Source organism: Vicugna pacos, unplaced genomic scaffold (assembly GCF_048564905.1).
Source record: "Vicugna pacos unplaced genomic scaffold, VicPac4 scaffold_19, whole genome shotgun sequence".
Lineage (NCBI taxonomy): Eukaryota > Metazoa > Chordata > Mammalia > Artiodactyla > Camelidae > Vicugna > Vicugna pacos.
The window spans coordinates 32,948,466-32,965,659 of NW_027328740.1; positions in this window are offsets into that span (position 1 = coordinate 32,948,466).

Here is a 17,194-nt window from a genome sequence, read left to right on the forward strand (position 1 = left end):
CAAAACATGAGCAGAATAATTATCAGTGTATTTGGTATGTTTATTAATAAATGGTAAATATTTATGAAATAAAAATAGATTAAAGTAATCAATCAAACTTGAGAAATCCCTAAGGGGGTAATTTTTGTTTTAAATTGTAATTCAGTGCTATAAGTAAAACAAATAACATATTTATTTTGTTTGTAATTCATGAATTATCACCTTTTGCCATTCTTTCACTCAGAAGTTTTTCAGTCCTAGAAGGAATAAATTTTCTTGTCATCTTTATAATCCATACTCTTGGGGCTTCTGTTAAGTGTTCCAAAATGAGGTTGATAAATACACTTATAAACAAGATCCTGGGTTCAATAAACAGTGCCTTCATTAAGGGGAAAACAAACAATCAAAAACAAAGAAATAACAGTATATGTGGGTTTCGGTGGAAAAGACCAGGTAATGCATTATAGGAAGCAATATGTTTCTCAGACCTGAAACAGTTGGCATTGTTAGCATAATGCGGCATTTTAAGGCAAGTGTTTTGTACACTAATTGTTAATAAAAGCTAGGTTTTGTATCACTAAACTGTAGTAAATCCAGCTCTACCAAAATTTGTATTCTTTATTTAGACATAAATTTCATTAAACATAAGCCAAATTCAAAATGAGAGATAAAATTTTGAAATAAATAAATATTCACTCAATCTACAATGTAAATTTTTCCTTCAGTATTTGTATATTCCATTCTGTGTAAATATTAGCAAGTTGAATTCATGGCATATTATAAGTATTATAAAGTATAGTTAAGTTGGACTTAATCCTGATTCATAAATTTTATTTAACATACACAAATCAATAAATGTGATACCATCTGTTAAATAACAAATAATTGGAAAATAACAATCTCAAAATATGTAGGAAAATTATTAACAGATCTGATCTTAACTTTTAAAAAAATTCTTAACAAATTCGCTCTAGATAGAATATGACAAGACATAATAAAAGCCATATATTAAAAACTCATGACTATCTTCAAGTTCAATATTAACATACAGGAAATTTTTCCTCTGGTCCAGTAATAAGAAAAGTACCTCAATTTCACAAGTCCTAAATTACACTACTAGAAGTTCTAGCAAGAATAACTAGTCAAGAAAAAATATAAAAGGCATTCAACTGGTAAACAAGCAGTAAAATTTTTACAGATGACTTAAATATACATAGATAGAAACCTCCATACACTCCTCCAGTGACTGTTAGAAATAATGAACAAACTTAGTAAACTTGCAGAATACAAAATCAATAAACAAATATCAATTGCATTTTTATATAGGAACAGAACATTATCAGAAAGAGAAATTAGGAAAACAATTGTGTGTAAATTTATACCAAAAAGAATAAAACAGGAATATATTTGATAAGTGAAACAACAGTTCTAAACATAGATCTATAAATTACAGGTGCAAGGAATATAAGTAAACTTAATAAATGAAAGGAATTCTGTGCTTACTGATTGTATACAATGTGAGGAAATACTCTAATCTATCTTTCACTTGTTCAATCTGCCCAGCACTACTTATTGAGGAGAATCTCATTTCTTCATTTCATTCTCTTGCTTCCGTTTTCATGGGTTAATTGATCATAGGTGTGAGGGAATATATCTGGTTACTCTATTCTCTTCTTTTGATTGGTGTCAGTTTTTGAGCGAGTATCATGTAGTTTAAGTTACTAAAGCTTTGTAGGACTGTTTAACATCAGAGAACTTTACACTACTATATTTAAATTCTTTTTCAAGATTATTTTGGCAACTGAAGATCTTTGTGGTTACATATAAATTTTGAAATTATTTCTTCTATTTAATGGAAAAATCTCATGGGTATTTTGACATGAATCATACTAAATGTAGATTCATTTGGGAAGTATGGTTGTTTCAACCACATTGTTTCACATCATTAACATAAGAGATCTTTTCATTTCTTTGGATCAATTTTAATTTCCTTCATCAATGTTTTCTGTTTTTTAACGTATAGGTTTTCTCCTAATTTGTTTACTTCATTTGAACTTATTCTTTACATACATATAATTATATACATTATATTTTGAAAAATGTTTCCCACACAAATACAACAGGCAGAAGGCAGTGGCAAGACAAATTCAAAGTCCAGAATGAAAGAAATCTGATATCTAATATAACATATCAAGCAAGGTATCCATTAGAATAGAAGGAGAGTTAAATAATCTCCACAAAAGCAAATACTAAAACTATTCGGTAACAGAAAAAGAAATAATGAAACATCTACTCTAAAAATAAAGAAGCAGGATGCTATAGAAAGGAGAAAGGCATAATTAGAAAGGCAATAGATATAATGACTTACAGCAGTATAAATATGATGTAAAAAAGGACATCAAAATTTTTATGTGTCAGAGCATGAAACAGGACAAAACAGAGTATTTTCTTCTTGTTTCTGTTCTCTGTATGATGCGTTTGAGTTTGTATTCATTTCAGTTAATATAAACAGATATAGTAATGGGTCAATATACATACAAAACAGGGTAACCATAAGTCAAAATCTTACAATGAAGTCACAAAGCCAGAAAAAAACCAAGATAATAAAAGAAAACTTATAAAGCCACAGAAAGATAAAGAAATGAACATAAAGGAAATACCAAATCAACTGGAAAATGAAGTTCAAAATGGAAATAAACACCAGTTTATCAATAATTTTTACAAATGATATTGGAATTAGTGCTTCAATCAAAAGATATATATTGCCAGATTGGATAATATAACAGGACCCTACATTATGAAGCATACAAGAGACCCAATTTAGAAAGAGGAACACACATCAATTCAAAGTCAGAAGATGGAAAAATATATTCCATGCAAATGGCCATGACAAGAAGGCAGGACTAGCAGTACTGACTTCACACAAAATAGGCTTTACAACAAAGGCCATAGAGAATGATAAACAAGGACATGATATAATGATTAAAGGAGCAACACACAATGAGGGTATTATACTCATTAATATATATGCACTCAATATAAGAGCACCTAAATACATAAAGCAAACACTAATAGATGAAAAGGAAGAAATCGATGGGAGCACAATCACAGTAGGAGAATATAACTCCCCATTACCATAACTAGACTGGTCTTTCAGACAGAAAATTAATAAGGGAACAAAGATACCAAAAGATATGATAAAATAATTGGATTTGGTTGATATTTTCAAAACACTACTTTTCCCCAAAACAGAATATATATTCTTTTCCAGAACACATGGAACATTTTCTAGGAAAGTTTATGTACTGAGGCACAGGAAAAGCCTCAACAAATTTAACAAGATAAAAATTATTTCAAGCATCTTTTCTGAGTATAATACCATGAAACTAGAAATCAATCACAGAAAAACAGGGAGAAAAAATGACAGCATGTAAATTAAAAAAATGGTACTTTAAAAAGTTGGGGAGGTGAGGATTTTAAAGAAGAAATTAAGAAATATCTTGAGAAATATGACACAACACTACACAAAGTCTATGGAATACAGTTAAAGCAGTCTTAAGAGGGAAGTTCACTCTGACAATGTCAGCCTCAAAGTATAAGAGCAATTTAAAATAACTAATCTAAAGTTCTATTTAAACTAATCACGAAGAGAAGAGCAAACAAAACCAAAAGTCAGCAGAAAGTGGGAAAATAAAGATCAAAGGAGAAAGAATTGAAATAAAGATTAAAAAATAGAAAAAAATCAATCAAACTGTTTTTTGAAATAGTCAACAAAATTGACAAAACTCAGAACAGGCTCACCAACAAGAAAAGAGAGAGAACACAAAAAACATAAGAAATGAAAATTTAGAAACTAAAAGAGTACATCAAATTTGCAAAATATCATAAGGTAATACCATGAGCAACTGCATGAAAACAAACTTGATAACCTAGAAGAAATGGAGAAGTTTCTGGAAACATTCAGCCCACCATTATTGCATCAAGAAGAAAATGATCATTTGAACAGACAGATCACCAGAAATGGAATACAATTATCAATAAAATAAAAAATCCCTGCAAACAATAATTAAGACCCAAATAGCTTCACTGGGGAATTTCACCAAACATACAAAGAAAAATCCATACCAGTCCTCCTCAAACATTTCCAAAAGATTCATATGGATAGAGTACACCCAAACTCACACCTTAAGGCCAACATCAACCTGATAACAAAACGAGACAAAGACACTACCTAAAAAGAAAACTATAGGCCAATATCATTGATAAACATAGATGTAAAAGTCCTTAAGAAATTATTAACAAACAGAATCCAACATCAAGTAAAAAAAAATCATACACCATTATCAAGTTAGGTTCATCCCAGGAACACAAGGATGGTGTAACATATGCAAATCAATCAATCAATAGTGATACAACTTATCAACTAAACAGAGGACATGAAACCATATGATAATCTAAGTAGATGCAGAAAAAACATTTGATAACATTTAACACCTATCTGCAAAAAATATTCTTATCACAGTGGGTACAGAGGGACCATATCTCAACATAATAATAGCTATTTATGACAAATATATAGCCAGCAAAATACTCAATGGTTAAAAACTGTAACCCTTCTCACAAAAACCTGAGACAAGACAAGGTTGCCAATTCTCACAATTTCAATTCAATATTGTCTTGGAAGTCCTAGCCACAATGTTCAGGCAAGAAAATTTCATTTCCTATCAAATTATGCAAAACATTTCTTTTTAGGACTGAAACAAATGATCCTAAGATTTAAATAGAGCCATAAAAAACCATAGTTTCCAAAACAATATTGAAGTAAAAAAAAGAGGCTTCAGGAATAATCCATCAGGTCTCCATACACTATTGCAGAGCTACAATAATGACATTGACATGATATTGGTACAGAAACAGGCATATGGACCAATGGAAGAGAGTAGAGAGCCTAGGAATAAATCTACAGGCCTTTGTTCAGTTAATCTTTGACAGAGTAGCCAGGAATATGACAGAGAAAAGACCATCTCTTCACCAACTTGTGGGAAAACTGGATAGCAGCATGCAGAGAAATGGAGTTAGAGCACTCCTTGAATCCATACACAAGAATAAACTCAAAATATCTTGAAGAATTAAATGTAAGGTAAGACACAGTAAATCTCCTTGAACAAAACATAGGCAAAACACTCTGACATAAATAGCAGCAATGATCTCCTAGAACAGCCTACTCAGGTAATGGATGTAAGAGCAAAATTAATAAATGGGACCTAATAAAACTTATAAGCTTTTGCACAGCAAAGGGAACCAAAACCAAACAAAATGACAAACTACAGGATTAAAGAAAATATTTAGAAGTGATGCAACTGACAAAGTCTTAATTTCCAAAATATAAAGACTTCATACAACCTAATAATATTAAAAAAAAACAAGAAACCCAATCTGAAAATGTGCAGAATCCCTAAACAAGCAATTCTCCAATAGAGCCATTCAAATGCCACACAGATATATGGAAAAAAAATTGCTATCATTATCAGAGAAGGGCAATTCAAAACTATAATGATATATCACTTCCCAGTAGTAACAATGGTCATCATTCAAAAGTCCACAAACAATAAATGCTGGGGAAGATGTGGAGAAATGGAACCTTCCTACACTGCTGGTAGAATGTAGTTTGGTGCAGTCATTTTTGAAACCAGGATGGAGTTTCCTCTAATGGATAGAAATAAACTTAAAATACGAACCAGCAATCACACTTCTGGGTATATATCAAAGGGAACCCTATTTCAAGAAGCCACCTGCACCACAATGTCCTTAGCAGTGCTGTATACAACAGCCACAATATGGAAGTAACCTAATTGTCCAAAAACAGATGACATAATTCAGATGTTATGCCGTATTTACACAATGGAATAATATTCTGCAATAAAAAATGATAAAACAATGACATTTGCAGCAAAATGGATGTCCACAAAAAGTGTCAATCTAATTGAAGTAAGCCAGAAAAAGAAAGAAATATAATACATGACATTACATATGAAGAAGCTTAAAAAAATATTTGGATAAGAACACAATGATTTCATCTACAAAACTGAAATACACTCGCAGATCTACTAAACAATTTTATGATTACTGCGGAAAGGGGCTGCTAGAGGATAAATTTGGGAGCAGTAGATTTATAAATTTATCCACTATATATAAAAATAGATATTTTCTAAAATTTCTTTTGTATGACATAGGGCAGTATGTTAAATATTGTGAAGTAATGTTTTATAGGCACAGAAATATATGCATCTACAGGGATACTATGCTATACACCACAGATTGACGCATTATAAATGGCATTTTTCAATGATAAATAAAAAATAAATATGTAAATAAATAAATAGATTAATTAATTAATAATGTAATAAAAGAAATACAAATATTCACACTACTTAACTTTACACATCAAGAATCTAGGTGAAAACAGAAAGAATAAAGAAGAAAATTGAATCAATGAGAGTAAGGCAAATAACAAGAGAAACAATTCAAAAGATAACATAAATACCAAAGTCTGTTTCTTTTAAAGATAAAGTAGACAAACGTTTAGGTTGTCTAAGAAAATAAAAACTTAAATAAAATTAGAAATAATAGAGAAGATATTACCACTGATGTTGTAGAGATGCATAGCACATAAGAAATTAACACTAGCCAACAATTTGAATGACCTAGAACAAAAGACAAATTCCCAGAAACATATGTCTTCCAATACTGAATCAAGAAGAAATTAGAAAGTTAAATAAGGCAAAAGTGTGTATGAGTAAATCAGTAATCCAAACCTCACAAACCAGAAAAAATTTACAAGTTGACTTTACCGGTGAATTCTGTCATGTATTTGAAGACAATTTCTCACTAATTCTTCCAAAAATCTTCCAAGAATTTGAAGGGGTGAAAGTTTCCAAACTTCTTTTATGATGCCTGGTTTATTTGCATAACAATGTTAGAACGGACATTAGATGCAAAATATGGAATATTATCCCTGATGAAAATATGTGTCAAAATTCTCAACAAAACAGAAGGAAAATGAATTCAACAACACATTTAATGTATCATACACATATATGAGTAAAGGGATTTATCCCTTGGTTTAAGATACTTCAAAATACTCAGATCAATAAAGGTGACATGCCACACTAATAGAATGAGAAATAAAACTCACATAATCATTTCAACAGGTGCAAAAAGAGCATTGTATACAATGCAACATCCTTCTAAGATACTCCCAACAAATTAAATTAACCATGTCAGTGGCACGATATCAAATACACACAAACACTGTGCGGAGAGAAGCGGAGCATTTCTCTTTTTATTGATTCTTAGAGAAAGGGTTTATATATGACATGCACAATGCCTCACATATCATCTAAGTTATAACAATGTTAATAATCTTTAGCTATTTATGTCCCCATGCTCCTGCAGTAAGCACAGGATGTGAAATGATCAAGGATTGTTTTAAAGTTCATCACGGAACTTCATTAAGTAGGCCATCTCTTATCCAGCTGGCTGTGCCTGTCTTAGGTTGTCCCCCTATGAGGATCTTATCCAGCATAGGCTCTCCAGCCATGCAATGAGCAGGCCATTTCTTATCCAGCCTGGATATGTGACATTCCTCACAGCTTGTTTATCAGTTCAGCCCATGGGCTTATCCTCTAGAGCCTTCAGACTGGAGCTTGCAAACCAAACATTCCTTGACAGAAAAATAGATGAACAAAATTTGATGTATATATGCAATGGAATCAATACATTTCATTCCTATCAAGAGTGTCCACGGTGTTCCTTTTTCTTCACAACCTCACCAAAATCTATTTCTTATCTTTTTGATGAGAACCTTCTGAAAATTGTGAGGTCTTGTCTAATTTTTGGTTTATGACTTTCCTAATAATTTATAACTATGAACATATTTACATGTGTCATTTAGCCAACGGTATGTTTTCTACAGATAATTGATTCAGATATATCTATTCACTTCCTATGGACTTTTTTTAATAGATTGGTTTTTGTCACTGTTGTGCGATAAGAGTTTGCCATATATTTGGATATTAACACTTAATTGAAAAATATCACTTTCAAATATATTCTCCCAATGTGTTGGTTGACTTTTCATTTTATTGATCATTTCTTCTGCAGTGTAAATCTATTTAGAGTGATACAATCATAATTTGTTAGTTTTGCTTCTGATTCCCTTGCCAGAGGAGACATGTAGAATCAATTTAAGTCCAATGTCAGAGTGTACTTCTTATATTTTACCCTAGGATTCTTTGTTTTCATGTTTTATGCTTTATGTACCCAGGAGTGGGATTGCTGTGTCATATGATAGGTCTATTTTAATTATTTAAAGGAACTTCCATACTGTTTCCAAAGTTGATGCACCAATATTCATTCCCACCAACAGGGTTGGAGAGTCCCTTTTTCTCCACAACTTCCCCAGTGTTTATTATTTGTAGACATTTTGATGACAGCCCTTCTCACTAGTGTGAGTTAAAACATTATTAAATTTTTGTCTTGCATTTGTATAATGATTAGCTATGTGAGCATGTTTTTATGTTTCTGATTGTCATCTGTGTGTCTTCTTTAGGGAATTGTCTTCTGCTCATTTTCTGGCTCAGTTGTTTGTAGATTTTTGAAATGGAGTTATATGAACGATTTCTGTATTTTAGAAATTAGCCTCTTGTTGATTGCACTGTTTCCTAATGTTTCCTCCCATTTGGAAGTTCATATTTTCATTCTGTTTATTTTGCTATGTAGAAGGTTTTAAGTTTAATTAGGACCTATTTGTTTATTTTGCTTTTATTGTTTTCAGCTTGGGAGATTGACATAAGAAAATTTCGCTACAATTTATGTCTTGTTTTGCCTATGTTAGATTCCAGGAGTTTTATTGTGTCATGTATTAGATTCAGATATTTAAAACATTTTGAGCATATTTTTGTACAGTGTGAGGGAGTGTTCTAATTTCATTGATTTACATGTAGCTGTGTAGCTTTCTCAAAATCACTTGCTGAAAACTGTCTTATAGGCATTGTATATTTTTGTTTCCTTTGTCATAATTTATTTGACCATAGGTGTGATGTTTTATTTCTGCCTCTGTGTTCTGTTCCAGTGATATACACGTTTGTTCATTTTCCAGTATTGTGCTGTATTGATTACTTTTTTTGTAATAGAGTCTGATATCTGGGAGGGTTATGGGTTGTGACTCCAACTTTCTTCTATTTCCTCATTGTTTCTTTTGAAGTTCTGGTACTTTTGCTGTTCCATACAAATGTTAGGACTTTTCTAATTTCTGTGGAATATATCATGTATTTCGATATGAATCACTTTATATTTGAGGATATCATTGTTTTATGTATATTTTAACAATATTATTTCCTCTAAACTGAGACCTTGAGATTTCTTTCTATGTTTTGCATCATCTTCAAATTTATTTATCAGTGTCCTATTGATATTATTATCTTGGTTCATTCAAATCTATTAATAGGTTTTTCATTTTTGACCTGATATCATATGGACTTTTTAAAATTATGGAATATTTAATTGTTAGTGTAAAGAAATGTGACAGTTTTTGTATATAAATCATGAATCATGCTACTTTGCTAAGTGTCTTTATTAGTTTTATTTGTTTTGGGTTGGAGAATCTTTAGGGTTCTCTATATAGGTTATTATGTCATCTAAAATAATTACACTTTTACTTCATTCAATCCAACTTGAATAAATTTATTTCTATTCCGATTGCTGTTGCAAGGACTTCCCATACTGTGTTTAATAGAAATGGTGAGTGTGGGCATCCTTGTCTTATTCCTTAATTTGGCTTTCAGTTATTCACATTTGCATATTATGTTGTCTGTGTGTCTGTTATTTATGACTTTAGTTATGTTGAGATATATTTCCTGAATCCTACTTTGGTAAGAGGTTTCTGTTGTTGTTGTTTCTGTTGTTTTTTGTTGTTGCTATTGTTGCTGCTTTTTCAATGAGGAAAAGTTGAAGTTTTTGGACTGTTTTTATGGATTTATTGGGATGACCACGTCACTTTCCCTTTTTCTGTTGCGAATGTGATGTATCAAACTGATTGATTTCATGTGTGTTCCACCTCTCTTATGATCCTGCAATGAATTAAAGTTGATCATGGTGTATAATTCATTTTAGGTATTGCTGGATTTAGCTTGCTAATAATAATTTTAAGAATTTTTACATCTATATCAATCAAAGATATTGGCTTGAAATTCACTTTGCCTGTACTTTGTTTGTTGACTTTGCTATCAGGGTGATGAAAGCTTCATAGAATTAATTTGTGAGTTTCCCACATCTTCACTGTTTTTGAATAGTTTGAAGAGCATAAGTTCTGCTTTGAATTTTTGTACAGTTTTCCACGGGAGCTGTTTAAATCTGCACTAACTTTTAATGATTTTTTTAAATGCAGATTCTTTCATTCTTCTAGTAAACAGTTTGTTCAAATTATTTGTTTCTTCTTATCCCTGTCTCTTTCTAGACATTTGTCTATTTCTTCTAAGTTGTCCAGTTTATTGGCATGTAAGTGTTGACAAAATAATCCCTTTATTGTATATCTGTTGGAACAATTGTTATTTCTCCACATTTATTTCTGACTTTATTTCTTTGGAGCATCTCTTTTTTCTTCATGATGCACCTGGCTTGAGGTTTTTTGATTTTGCTTATCTTTAAAAGAAAACAAAAACAAAATTTTTGGTTTTACTACTCTTTTGCATAGTTGTATTTCTCTCTAATATATATTTACACCTGTAATATTTAAGTTCATGTATTTTTCTTTTTTAACATTTTTATTGACTTTTAATCATTTTGCAAAGTTGTCTCAAATTCCATTGTAGAGCACAATTATTTATTTACAATGAACATATATACATTTGTTGTCCCATTTCTTTCCTTGTGAGCTGCCGTAAGATCTTTTATATATTTCCCTGTCCTATACAGTACAATCCTGTTTATCAATCTTACAATTTTGAACTCCAAGCCTATCTATTCCCACACCACACCCACTTGGCAATCAAAACTTTGTATTCTCTGCCTGTAAGTCTATTTCTCTTTTGTATTTTGCGTTTTTTGTTTGGTTTGGTTTTGTTTTTAGATTCCACAAATGAGCATTCTCATATGGTATTTTTCTTTCTCTTTCTGGCTTACTTCACGTAGACTGATTTTCTCCAGGAGCACCCATGTTGCTGAAAATGGCGTTATGTTGTCAGTTTATAAGTCTGACTACTATTCCATTGTATAAATATACCACCTCTTCTTTATCTAGTCAACTTTCGATGGACATTTAGGGTATTTCCATGTCTTGGCTATTGTAAATAGTGCTGGCTATGAACATTGGTGTGCAGGTGTCATCCTGAATTAAGGTTTCTTGTGGATTTATGCCCAGGAGCGGGATTTGGGTTATATGATGTCTATTCCTAGGCTTTTAAGGAATCTCCATTCTGTTTTGCACAGTTGCTGCACCAAGCTGCATTGCCACCAGCAATGAAGGAAGGTACCCTGTTTTACAAAGCCTCTGCAGTATTTGTCATTTGTGGATTTTTCAGTGATGGCCATTCTGACTGGTGTGAGGTGATACCTCATTGCAGTTTTGATTTGCATTTCTTTGATAATAAGTGATATTGAGCATTTTCTGTTGTGCTTTTTGATCATTTGTTTGCCTTCCTTGGAGAATTGCTTGTTTAGGTCTTCTGCCCAATTTTGCATTGGGTTGTTTATTTTCTCTTCTTCAGTTGGATGAGCTGCTTATATAATCTGGAGATCAACTCTTTGACGGTTTCATATGCAAATTTTTTCCCATTCCGTAGGTTGTCTTTCTGTTTTACTTCCGGTTTCTTTACTGTGCAGAAGCTTGTAAGTTTCATGAGGTCTCATTTGTTTATTCTTGCTTTTATTTCTTCTATGAGAAAATTTTCGAGACTTTTGTCAGATAACGTTTTGCCTATATTTTCCTCTTGGTGGTTTATTGTATTTTGCCTTATGTTTAAGTCTTTGATCCATTCTGAGTTTATTTTTGTGCATGGTGTTCTAGCTTCATTGAATTATATGCTGCTGTCCAGTTTTCCAAATACCAGTTGCTGAAGAGACTATCTCTTTTCCATTGTAATTTCTTGCCTCCTTTGTCTAAGATTAATTCACCATTTTCGGTTTCATTTCTGGGCTCTCTATTCTGTGCCATTGGCCTATATGTATGTTTAACTACCAATACAGTGCTGTCATGTTGACTGTAGCTCTATAGTATTATCTGAATCATTAGCTTTAAGAAATGCCACTGATATCTGAACCTTAATCTTGTAACCTGCTATCTTGCTGAATTCTTTGATCAGCTGTAGTAAATTCATTCTGGATCTTGTAGAGTTTTCTATAAATAGTAACATATTATCTGCATATAGTTTGACATTTATCTCTTCCTTTTCAATTTTCATCCCTTTTACCTGTCTCTCTTGTTTGATTGCTGTGGCTAGGACTTCCAAGACTATCTTGAGTAGGAGTCGTGATAGTGTGCATCCATTTACTGTCCCAGATTTTAGTAGGAAGGATTTGACTTTCTCAACTTTGAATACTATGCTGGCTGTAGGTTTGATATCTATAGCTTTCATGATGCTGAGATATATTCCCTCTATGCCCACTTTGGTGAGAGTTCTTATCATACGTGGGTGTTGAATTTTATCAAATGCTTTTCCTGCATCTATTGAGATGATCATGTGGTTTTGGTTCTTTCTCTTGTGGATGTGCTGTATTACATTGATTTGCTTAAGTAAACCACCCCTGTGTCCCTGGCATGATCCCCACTTGGTCATGATACATAATATTTTTTTCTGTGTTCTTGGGTTGTATTTGCTACTATTTTGGTGAGGATTTTGGCGTCTGTGTTCATCAGTGATATTGGCCTATAATCCTCTTTTTTGATTGTTTCTTTGCCTGGTTGTGGTATCAGGGTGATTGTGGCTTTATAGAATGTCTTTGGGAGTATTCCTTCCTTTTCAATCTTCTGGAAAAATTTGAGAAGGACTGGTATGAGTTTTTTTGTTTGGTAGAATTCCGCTGTGAATCCATCCGCTGCTGGACTGTTATTTGTTGGGAGGTTTTATATTGCTATTTTGATTTCATTTCTTGTGCTCTGTTTGTTCAAGTGGTCAGTTTCATCTTCATTCTGTCTTGCTGGACAGTATGTTTCCAGAAACTTGTCCATCTCTTCTAGGTTATACAGTTTGATTCCATACACTCTTCAAAATATTCTCATATGATATACTATATTTCTATTTTTTGTTGTAATTTCTCCATTCTCCTTTCTTATTTTGCTAATTTGTGCTCTCTCTCTGTTCTTCTTTTTGAGTTTGGACAGAGGTTTGTCGATTTTACTTACTTTTTGGAAAAACCAGCTTTTGGATTTGTTGACTTTTTCCTATGGTGTTTTTAATCTCTATTTTATTTATTTCCTCCCCATTATTGATGATTTCATTCCTTGTGCTGCCTTTTAGGTTGTGTGTTCTTCTTTATCTAGTTCATTCTGCTGGTGGGTTAAATTGTTTATTTGTGGATGTCCATTTTTGAGGAACGCCTGTATCACTACAAACTCCCCTCTCAGCACTGCTTTTACTGTGTCCCATAAATTTTGTATGGTTTTGCTTTCATTTTCTTTTGTTTCAAGGTACTTTTTCATTTCAGCTTTGATATCTTCATTGACCCATTGGGTTTTTACTAACATATTGTTTAATCCCCATTTTTTCCTTTGTTCTCCTTTGTTTCTCTGTTGTTGATTTCTTACTTCATGGCATTGTGGTCAGTAAAGTTGCTTGAGGTAATGTCTATCTTCTTAAAATTGCTGAGATTTCTTTTGTGCCCAAGTACATCATGAATCCTGGAAAATGTTCCTCGTGTACTTGAAAAGAATTTATATCCTATTTTGGGGGTTGTAATGCTCTGAAAATATCCACCAAGTGTAAAATTTCTATTGTATTATTTAATTTTTCTGTTGCCTAATTAATTTTCTGTCTCGATGATCTATCTAGTGATGTTAATGCAGTGTTGAAATCTACAAATATGACTCCCCCTTTATATCTGTTAGTAATTATTTTATGTACTTAGGTGCTCCTTTATTTGGTGCATAAGTATTAATGATTGTGCTATCCTCATATTGTATCACTCTTTCAATCATTATAAAATGTCCTTCCTTTTCTTTGTTTATGGTCTTTGTTTTAAAGAAACTTTTGTCTGTAATCAGTAATGCAACAACTGTTTTTTGGCTTTTCCAAATTTATGTTGGATAACTACTGTATGAAATGACAGAAAACCAATATTAATAGAAGTTTTACACCATTAAATGCATACTTAATTTTTTTCTTTAAATTCTTGTTTTTGCTCTTGTTACTTACAGATCAAAATTTAAAATGAGTGCTTTTTGTTATTTTTTCTTCTCCATGAAAGTCATTTTGATAATTAGTCCATTTATTACTGTGTTCCTTGATTTTAAGTTGTTTCTGCTTCTTCATTATCTTGATTACATTATCTTATACCGTGACACAAAAAACTGCTGTTACCCCTTTTATTCACTGATTGATAAGGCAGTGAATATAGTTAGCAGAAATTTTGTAAAAACTGAAGTGTCTCATGTATGTGGAAGAATTTAATTTTATTTTTCTTGAATCTATATCCTGACATTGATGTTGTCATTCAAAACTGCTTTAAGCATTGCTTTCTAAATTCTTACATTTATTCAACAAATATTGAATACATATAACACATCAGGATGTCCTTAGACAAAGGGATATAATGTTTAAAACAAAATATGCTTCCCTCCATGAAGCTTGTATTATAGCATCCTCTATCCTTCTGATTATGGTGTTTCTCTTGATTCTTTCTCAATCTATGTATTCATCTTTTTAACAAATATTTATGGTGTTCTTATGTGCTTGGCTTTGTTCTACATGTTTGGTACATAATGGTGAGATGATTACTATCTTCGTGTTTTTTAAATTAGAATGGGGAAATGAATATTATATAATAAAGGCAGACCTGAATACAAAATAATGAGATTTTAAGCACTAAGAAAGAGACAAATTCTCTGTAAGAAAACAATCAGGGTAGCAGATTCTTGTATAGAATATGTAGCCCAGTATTGTCCTTAAAAGAAGTAAATCAACCTGAGAGCTGAGTGAAGAGAAGGATATAGCCATGCCCAAGAATTCAAATTCATGTTTTTCTGATAGAATATCATCACATTTAAGTACTGAGATGGGTAAAAGTCACAGTCTTCAGTACACCAGAGTCCAGTGCAACTGAAATTCAGTGAATAAAAGGAGAGAAAGATATTAGAAGATGCTGGGTGGTGGCCATGATGTTGAAGATCAAGAAGGTGTTTTTTGGAAATATAATTATCAGGAATTGGTGGTATTTTTTATGTGAGGACTAAGGAATACAGAAGTATCAAGGATGACCCCTAAACCTGAGCTTAAGCAGCAAAACAGGGGACATAGTTTATGGAAGGAATGAGATGAGTTTGCAAAGTGTGTTAGAGACACCTTTTCTGGCACTAAAGCAGAGATGTCAGGTGGAAAGCTGAGTATAGGTCAAACTTCAGAGGAGGTGATCAGATTGAAGTTAGAGGTATAATGAGAGATGTCTTGGGCTGATAGTATAAGTCATAAAATCAGGCTCCCCAAAGAGTGTCTAGAGAAGATACTTCCAGTATAGATTCAATAGTAAGGTTTGAGTAGAGGAATAAAATCTGGGAGCATGCACTAGGAAATGGAGATATGGAAAAAATAGAACAAAGCTTTGACTTCTAGGGGGTTAAGGTCAAGCTGAAGAGATAAACAAGTATCTGAATAGTTATATGATAAAGGTATGTACTAGCTACTAAGGGAGCACAATGGAAGAAACATTTAACTCTACTGAGGGTAGCTCAGAGGAGAGTTACAGTAGGATAATATGGAGCAATTCTGAAAAATCTTCAAAATAAATAACAAGCTAATAGGAAACAGGCAAGAACATTCTGAGCAAAGATTTTGAGATTAAAAAAATTTAAAGCATTTGAACAATTGTAAATAGTTCAGCTTAATTACATGGTTATAGCTTGTTTCACAATTCAAGATTTAGGTTAACCTTCACTGATGTACCTTTTCACCTTTATTTTACATTCCTGTAGTAATTAACAAATCATATTGCTTTTGCCCTCTCATTGTCTGTGTTAATATTTTCTCTCCTGATTTGTCTTTAATCTGTACAGTAAAAAGAGGGGCATAATTCCTTCTTATAAGCAAATGCTCATGCAGTTCTATGGAAACATCAGATGGTATACAAATGTATCATTTTCTAAACAACTGTATTCTTGTCCCTTTGTCCTTGGCAGAGATGGAGGTAAAACTTTTAATTAGTGTGAAAACCAAAATAACTGTATCCAAAATATTACAACATATAATTCTAGCCTATCTGTGATGCCCTGATGTAAGTAAAACAATTCAGTGATCTGAAATTAACCTGTAATTATAGTGTTGAAAATTAATCAGTACAATTTAGGTTTCATTAAATTCAAACACACTCAAAATTGAATCAATTTATTAAGCTTATTTATTTCCCAGGCCCCAACAGACACAATGATACCAACATATAACAAGTTCAGATATATAAACAGCTTCACTATTCCACTTACAGAAGTGAGACTACAACTTCCCAACTAGAATAATGTACACTCTAAATGCAAGTTAAAAGCAAGACAAGACACTCTAAATTGGAGATCTGCTTGCTGTTGGTGAGAATGCCTTGAAATATTGTTCTTGATCTATATGCAAAAGTATAGGGACACACACTTGTCAAAAGAGAATACAAAGTTCAATCTAACCAATCCATCTTGTGCAGATTTTCCCTTCATTCAGTGCAAGTTTAAAATGTATAAATTATTTTGATCAGAATTCATCAATAAAATCTTAACTCAAAAACAAATACAACAGTAGTGTCTTGTTCACACAATGCCTGTGTGTCTTTGAAAAAAGAAAACTACCTGGAAGCAATCCTCTCTGTACCTCTCTGCCAATTTTGATTAACAGATTCCCTCATCTTGACTTGGAGCAACTCTCTTAGAACCATAAATTGTGAAAATGAATTGCACATTAAAGGTTCTGGCTCCCGACGACCTTGAGTTTTCCAAATAATGTTTTTCAAGACATTTAACTAAATGCAACTA